Source organism: Cyprinodon variegatus, unplaced genomic scaffold (assembly GCF_000732505.1).
Source record: "Cyprinodon variegatus isolate N-32 unplaced genomic scaffold, C_variegatus-1.0 Scaffold5, whole genome shotgun sequence".
Lineage (NCBI taxonomy): Eukaryota > Metazoa > Chordata > Actinopteri > Cyprinodontiformes > Cyprinodontidae > Cyprinodon > Cyprinodon variegatus.
In genome coordinates, this window is record NW_015150458.1 from 1,336,943 (window position 1) to 1,345,495 (window position 8,553).

An 8,553-nucleotide genomic window follows, 5' to 3' on the forward strand; every position below is an offset into this window, starting at 1 on the left:
AAGTGTTTGTAGGGACTGGTAACCTCTTCAAAGGATGTTGAGGTCATTAAAACTATTGCTTATTTAGCAAGAACATCAGTATCCTATCCTCACTTTCCCCCACTACTGCGAGTTCTTTGTCCATCTCCAGTTCATTTACAGTCAGCCTCTAATATGGGCAATCAGCAGCACTGTCCTCTCACTGGGGGTCCATAAGCACTTAATTTCTGAGGACTGCTTTCTATAAAGAGGGGGGTGACTGCCAGAGTGTGTTAATGTACTTTCCCATAAAGCTTATCTCTGACTGGGGTCAGGAAAGGCCAAGTGTCAAGGGGCTGATTGCCCTAGTAATAAGACCCCAGAATCTGTTACAGCAGCTTACAACCCCTCAGGTAATAACACAGCTAGCCATAAGGTCAGATTTTTTAAAATCAAACCCCTCATTCAGGCACATGTGGGAAATAATGTGGTTATACAACAGAATGATTGAAATGGGAGGGGGGGGGCAACAATAAAGACCCTAGTTGTGATTAGTAATCATAAACCTGTAATTGTTTATCAGCATAGTTATCTTAAATGCATGTTAACAACTGATAAACTGACTGATGCAATGGATGGATGCAAAGTAGAGAAAGTTGCTCCCTTTCGCCATTTGGAGAAACCTAAGCTGAAAACTAAACTTTCTTTTGCATGTTGAGAGGCATAACTACAGTCCCCTATTTTTGTCAGGAAAGTGTGATGATATACAATTTATAAAGCAAAAAATTGTAGCTTTAAACAACAGTTGGAAGACATTTTTTTCTCTGCTTTGTAGGGAGCCCAGAAGGGCCATATTTGTAACTTTCTGGACTCTCTTACTTTTCACTACTTCAAAAAAGGAAGGAATACAACCTGCTCACAGCAGGCAGAAACAGCATGTCTCCATTACAACAGTAGTTGAGTCCCTTTAATCTTTATTTTAAACGCTAAAGACAAACCTAAGTATCATCATCCTCATAGTCTTGCCATCTGAGCCCATCAGATGGCAGGGAAAGATTAAAACATAATCACTGTTACCTTTTACCCTGCTGGCTGGCTCTACTTGATCTTCAAGTAAAGTAAACAATGACCAAAGACTTCAGTCGCTATTTTTCGTGTACATTTGCTGCATCAGTTGTTTCTCAAAGAAGGCGAACTAGAATCTAGTCAAATTTAGCCTACTTTTAGTTTGCTCTCGGTTGTCTGGCTCCAGTGCTGATCATTTGTTTTTCTAATGTCATTAAGAATATTTAGCCTCAGTACAAACTCTTTTAGAAAAACTTGAATATGAAAAAAATACTGATTTAAGCAATTTCACCACGGTTAATTTTGGTTTCAAACAATCCCTAGTCAGAAATTAAGGATTTAGTTTACAACATGTGTCAGTGGAATTAACTGGAGTCAGCCCAGATATTTCTTACAATTGAGGCATTGTAGTTAATCCGATTTTCTCTTCCCCTGCCTTCACCCCCAATCTTCTTGGGAGCCCATCTCATTTTGGTGAAGCTGGCAGAGAGCTCAAGCTTATGCATGGGCTAGAATAAGATGGGTGCAAGGACTTTACAAGCTGTGTTATTCATCCCTGTTATTAGCTCTGTCAGATAAGGAGGCCTTCTCTGACTTTGCTACCGATTGGCTATTTAAACAAATCTAATCCATTGTATATGTGCATCACAATCTACTACGTATGAAATAATTTTTTTTACTCAGATTTAGAGAATTGGAATGAACACCTTAATGTGTCAGTTCATACAGTATAGTACCTGATTTATTTTGTACTTATGTGTCTGAGTCATTTATCAGACATTGTACATCACCCTGTTGGTTTGGATTAAAAACAGAAAAGTCATTGACATTGGTTACTTCACTGTGAATTATTTTAAAATAAATAGTTTAACTCAGATTTTATTCAAAATAGTGATTAAAAAATATTAACTGGCAAGTACTGGTAAAAAAAATTGTTCTAAGCTGATTATCCAAGATAAGTGGTGTACTGCTGTTGAGTAAAGAACTGCCACTACACATGAGTTAGTCCTACTATTGTTTATTTTCATGGGTGAATAAATGCCTTTTGCTTGTGTTGGACATTAAAACTAAAGTTCTCATAACACCTGAGTTGAGTGCATTAAAGTATTCTCTTTAGCAACAAAGAATAATATATGCAGGGCTACTATGCAAACTTCCCCAGAAACAATTTCAACCTCAAGGGGAGCTTTTGCTGGGTTTTTTGGGGGGTTTTTTAACCAGGAATTTGACTTCTTTGTCTTCCGACTATAAACAGGAAACACTAATCATGACAGGATTACTGTTGGCCTAATATGTATCGTTGGGTCAAGAGATGCATAAAGCTTAAGTAGGCATACAGTATGACCCTAATGATCCAGAATTATAACGAATTACATGATAGTCAAGTAAAATGGAGATATGTTCATCAGCAGTGAGCTTTTTGATTAACTGACTGTAGAAATAATCTTGAATCACCCGGTATGGACCCACAAAACATGTTTCTGCTTCTTGCTCTTGTTTAGTTATTAGACACGTGTGTAGCAGGTTAAAAAGCTTAGTATCACTCAAGCTTCTGTTTGTTAAATCCGTAAAACAAGATTGCAGGGGCTTCTTTATCTGGTTACCCCACTGACTAAAGAAAGGGATTTGATGACTTTACTGAAGCCGATTATATCTGTCCAAGAAAAGACGGTGATGAAAAAGAGATGAAAGGATAGAAAATATGTAGGTAAGGGTTGAAATTAGATAATTAGGTATTAGAAGAAATCTGGGGCTAAGAGAAAGGGGAGCCAAGTTTTTGAGAAACAGGCAGATAGGAATACAAGGAAAAGATGAGAGGCTGATTAAGTGTGGTCTAAAAAGGACAGCTTACCATAGAGGGCGGTGGATAAGGCCCGATAGGGGGTAAATCGGAATTAGTGAGGCTCAGTATCGAACTACCCTTGCTCCCCTCCTCTCTTCTTCATATCCATCATGGTAATATACATACAGCATGGCCCTCTGGGTAATATATCTTTGGCCTGTGATTATGCTAACAGCCTATTGTTTGCACACTGAACAATCTCCTTATGTAGGCGATCTGTTTACATACAGCCTTTCTGTTTTGATTAACATACTGTTTTTTTTATGTGTGTATATGAGTGTGTGTAAGCGAAAGACCAGGGAAGTGTTTTTTGTCTGTATTTTTGTGCATCAATACCCATTTTACATATAGAAGTGTTAAACACTGCATTTTTGTACTAGTCAGGTAAAAGAAGAGTATTCACCGAAATAAATTAGAAAAAAGTATTTCTACCAGTCACACACTGACAAATTTTCAAAAGTAAAAGGACTTTGTTTCTTGTCTAAGCAAGCCTTGGAGAGACTCCATCAGTGTCTTGTTTGTTTTCATGTGTATCCTTTTTGAGTGGCATCTTCATCCTTTTCTGAGTTTTAAATCTTCTTTAACTAATCACAGCTAAGACCTAAGTCCTAATTTGCTTACCAGACTGTAAATATTTTTACTTGATCTGACATGCAAAATTTAACAAAAAAATATTTTCATCGTTGGCACCACAGTACTGTAGGACATAGTCTGATGAAAAAGGTGTGTGTGTTTGTAGTCCTGTTTGGCATCAGAGTGAAGACGATTTTGGTAATTTCACCTTCAAACTGAGGACGGTTTGTACCAAAGTCAAGGCATTTTGCTGTTCCTCACTTCCTGTCTTTTTTGTTTGTTTTTTGGAAAATTGGAAAAGGTTAGGTTTAGAACCAAGGTGTGAACTGAGTTTAGGTTAAGAATAGAGTTAAGGATGCATGGGTAATGATTAGATTTAGGGATATTTTCAGAGTTAGAACATAGAAAGGATTGGAAATAATTAAAAATCAATGAAAGTCTATGGGAGTCGGTAAATGGTCCTCACAACATACAGCAAGACATACAGTAATGTGTGTGTGGAATGTGTTTTGATTTCATGTGCAGGATTTAAAGTAAGACTTGTAGTTTTTTTTTGGCAGAATGAAACCACTTTTGATCTTAGAAGAGGGATTGAAAGGTTTGCATCAATTCAGTTATTTAGTTGGGGAAGTATTTTTATCAATATTTCTAGAAATCAAGCAGATGCAGTGAGCAGTCTTTTTTCAAAAATCACAGAGGGTTACAGGTATTTAACCAGAAGGCTGAACATCTGGTTGAGCTAAGGGGTCTTCTCATTAACACGAAGTTAACCTCAGACAGGACGTGAGGTCATAGCAGCCCAGAGAGCTACATTATGGTATAACAGTTTGAGGTCAAGGGGTTGTTCAGCTCTCCACGGAGGTCAGGAAATAAGTGATCACGTACTTGGTCAGGCCACTAAAATACTTCAATATTGTCTTAGTGAATTCAGCCACTATTTTCCTTTTTTCTCTTAGGTCTTGCCTTCTGTCTCACTCTTTGCTCTTGGACCTGTCTGCCAGTGTGTACTGTAGGCTCATAGAAATGTATACGTTTTTTGACACTTGATGAATACACAATTGTTGGCAAGATGTGACATGCTTTTTTGCTTTCTGGCACTTACAGTAAGTGAGAGACCCCAATCCAACTCCCACTTCCATTCTCCTCCTAGAGCTTGCTATGGGCAGGTCTCAGAAATTAAAAGGAAGAGTGTGATTCACTTTAATAGGTTTAAAGATAATTAGTTATCCAGTTAATAATGAGAGAAACTAAAATATTTGTTGTTATCATGGTACTGTACATTCTCAGGACAAAAATAAGGGGATGTTAAACCAACGTAGTGCTTCAATCTGCATGTCCTTATCTATGAGTAGTTGTTATGTTCCATCTACAAGTTAACATGCAGAGTACAGCATCTGAGACTACACATACTCATCCTAGTGTACATATATACAGCAACAAGCAATGGGTGTATTTAGTTCAAAGGAAATAATCAATGTTTTCCACATCACTACACAGGATTCAGTGCTGAACCTTCTTTGTGGAACTCTGGAACATGCAACAGATACGTGAACTGTTGGGATAACTGAAGGAGCCATTAACAGGACATAAATATCTCAAGAGGTAGAGAGGGTGTGCAGTGGCGAAGAATATCTGTCCAACAAGCTACAATAGGTTTCCCCTGCTGTTCATGCAAATATTTTCTGCCTTCATTGACAAGGGACTAATCATTGAGGTCATCTGTTCGTTGGCTGGGTATTTTATCTCTCAGTGCATTTGGTTACTATCAAAGTTCATGGAAGACAGGGGATAAGTCCTCATATCCATATTGCAGTTAGGGAGGAATTCCATTTTGGATCCTCATCTGTAGGCTCAGGTATAGAGCACAGTTTGGAACTGTGCAAAAAAAAAAAAAAAAAAGAAAGAAAAGCTTCAGTTCCACTCAGACGCTCAGAAGCTTTGCTTACAGCAGAAATTGACATTTAGAGGGGGCACAGTTATTGCATTGGAAATTATATACAAGGAAAAAGGTCCAACATTAACATTAAAAAATATGTGTTTTCTTAAACATTTTAGTTTTTGTCAGGACAATAATTTTTCCCATTCACCTGACTTTCCAGGTATAGCAAAAAGACAAAACCAGATTATTTCCAGCTTTTAATGCCTATGTTTAAGTATCTATTCAAATACAACAAAAATTACTTAATATCAAACATATGAAATTTACTGAAGACAAAGAAAACCCAAATTCATTAACTAAGTTATGCAATAATGAGATACTGAGTGGTTTATTAGTTTACAGTTACACTATAGGTTTGTCCATGCTGCTGTCTTCACTAATTTCTATGTACATATAATTATGTGGATATTAAACAGGAAGATTTGGCTGTCTCTTGTAAAATAATACTAAAGACAATAAAATCCTATTTCAAATGAACATTTCATGGGCTTTGGGTTGATAAAAAGTGTTTAGGTTTTGTGAGGTAAATCAATTTATGAGTACTCACTCCACAGTAATAAGGTTTATGAATTTGGTGACAGCAACCGGATATGCTGCCTATTTCAGGAAAAAGGGTGTTGTCATGATTTATTTACAGAAGCATGCATCATTGATCTTCACACTCGAAAGAAAATAGTCTCTCTAAAGTATTTATCTGCTGTTCTCAATCATCTCATGATTATGAGTCTCTTATTTTTTTTCTTATTTTCTCTTGTTTTGTAGAAAAGCTGCAGGTAAAATACCAAGGAGGAAAATTGAAAAAAAAAAAGGTGACTTTTAAGATCTTCAGTGGGGGGGTTGGAGAGATTCTAGTAGGTCCTATTTGCTGTTCTTCATCATTGATGTTGTGCTTTGTAGGTTTCTTGGTGCAAGTGGTCTACCTCTTGGATGCAATCGCTATCGTTGTGTTATCTGTAAACAAAAATGGAAAAAAGGATAAAGGTTAGAGGGCAAAAAACAATAAATTGTGACTCAAAATACATTACACTACCATTCACACATGCAGGAACAAACACACTCATAAGATCCAATATGAAACAAAGTGAAATCAACATTGTAACCCTTTTAGGACCCTTATATATTTCCTGCCTTGTCTGTAAGGGTTTATTCTCACACACATACAGTGAGTCACAAGAATTGTATTTGAAGAGGGGAGTAGGCTCTGCTGTGACCGGTGCCAGTTTAGAAGCAAAGACGGAGTGACCACCCTGTGAGTGTACATTGCAAGCCAGCTTGGCTAAGATTCGGGGTGACAGTGGCATCAGCATGGAGGGTGACTCCATAATCATCTTCAATTAAGGGCAAGCAAAGATGAGCAAATTCCTGCACAGCATGTCTACATTTAATCCACTTTATATCGGTCAGTCTGTTTGGGGTTTTTATATTTAAAAGAAAATTTGAAAATGCAGTTTTTACTAGACTAATTTTGTGTCTGGAACTGTTCAAATAAAGACTATTTAACAATCTACAAAGTGCCAGGATAATTCATGTTGCCAGGAAGCATGCCTGTGGGTGGGCTTTTAGACACATACTCTAGTCTGCAGTGGAATTCAGCTAACTGGAGAGCCAATTAAATGATTCTAAAGGTTCTCTCTGCACCTATAATAAATCACCATAAACAAAGAAATTATTGACGTTGCATTGCACTTTTCCCCTCATGCCTGTAAATCATGAATATATACGGTTGTGCTTCAAAGTTTGCATACCCCCCATTAAAGAAAAAGATAGAAACACACTAGTATTCAAATAACACAAAACTGAAAAAAAGTAATGATAAATGCAAATTTAGTAAATTATAATTTTGTAGACTAAAATATTGATTTAGAATTTTTTTTTTCAAAAGTAATTCTAAAAAACAAGCTGTCCCAGACAAGTGAAAGTACTCACTGAACATTTCCTGAATATTACAGAAAACACCTGATTTGTTTGACCGGCTTCAAAGTGTTGTTCAGCCAAATTTTCGTTCAGGAGCTCTATTAGACGTGTTTACTTATTTATCAATTCATACATAGGTATGTATACATATAAATATTAAAAATCAATGTCATGATTTCCATTTTCTATTTAAATGTATTATTACTTTTCTTAAATTTTAATTAATCTTACGGGCAGCAGATTTTTTTTCTGTCTTTAATAGGGTATCTTAACTTTCAAGCACAGTTCTGAATATGTAGCTTAGAGGAAGTATTACACATTTCATGTGTTACTGCTTTTTGTCATATGTTTTAGATGAAACTATGTTTAACAATATACAAAAATGACCCTACTAAGCACAAAGAGCAGTTTTCAAATAATTACTTCCCACATTAGAGAAAAAAGGTATCTAAGCCAACTTGATCCCATCCGAAAATATAACTGCATACCTTGTGTAATTATAAAAGAAAACATGGTAGGTGGAAAATCCATGTAATGTTTTTTTTTTAAGTATTTTATTCATATTTGCTAAAGATGCAATTACTTTTGTCATGAACTAACCTGGATTTATTCTTAGTGAGGCTAGTCATCATAGTAAACCTGCTCTTGTGCAGGCTAGCTTTCAATATTGATATTAATCCTAGAAAGCATTTCACCTGCAGCCAATCAGCCAATATGGAAAAAATTATGTGCCCTTTTAATGAAGACCTCATTTAATTCAGAGGGGAAAAGAACATAACAACATTCTAATAAAGGAAAATGAAAACCAAAAAGCAGTTCAAACAGAATATGTTATTGACAGATTGAAGTTATCAATGTATTAATTTATTTTTATTTTCCTCCTTTTTGACATACCAACCTTTCACCACTCTTTATTTGTTTTCTCATGTGTAATGTCCCTATACACACCTGGCATTTACTTGTTTCTTTTCTTGTGAGAAAAGAACTTGTGAGAAGATCTCTTTGATCACTATGACAATATGAGCAATACAGGATTTCAAGAGCCGGACTTGTATATATATACCAGATCCTACAGATCCTAGAACAGTATGTTGGCTGTGAGACCCACACGAATGAAGCCTCTTGGATGTGCGCCTTATGAAAGGATTTATGCCACTGCAGGTGAGTCATTTCCTGGATTTCTGTGAAATTTGATATTCAGGCTGTTAAATATACCAATAAATAAACAGTATATATATATATATATATATATATATATATA

The 8,553-nt window shown here is 36.1% G+C and overlaps 1 protein-coding gene across 1 annotated transcript in view; it reads right to left on the reverse strand.

Annotated features, from left to right (window-relative positions):
- Positions 1-2,238: 2,238 nt before the first annotated feature.
- The window catches only part of LOC107084340 (transcription factor Maf-like), a 109,082-nt gene continuing 102,767 nt past the window's right edge, over positions 2,239-8,553 (reverse strand). The window contains exon 3 of the mRNA XM_015374147.1: positions 2,239-6,329. The gene's annotated coding sequence lies outside the window, so the exon portion shown is untranslated. The remainder of the gene's footprint in view (positions 6,330-8,553) is intronic.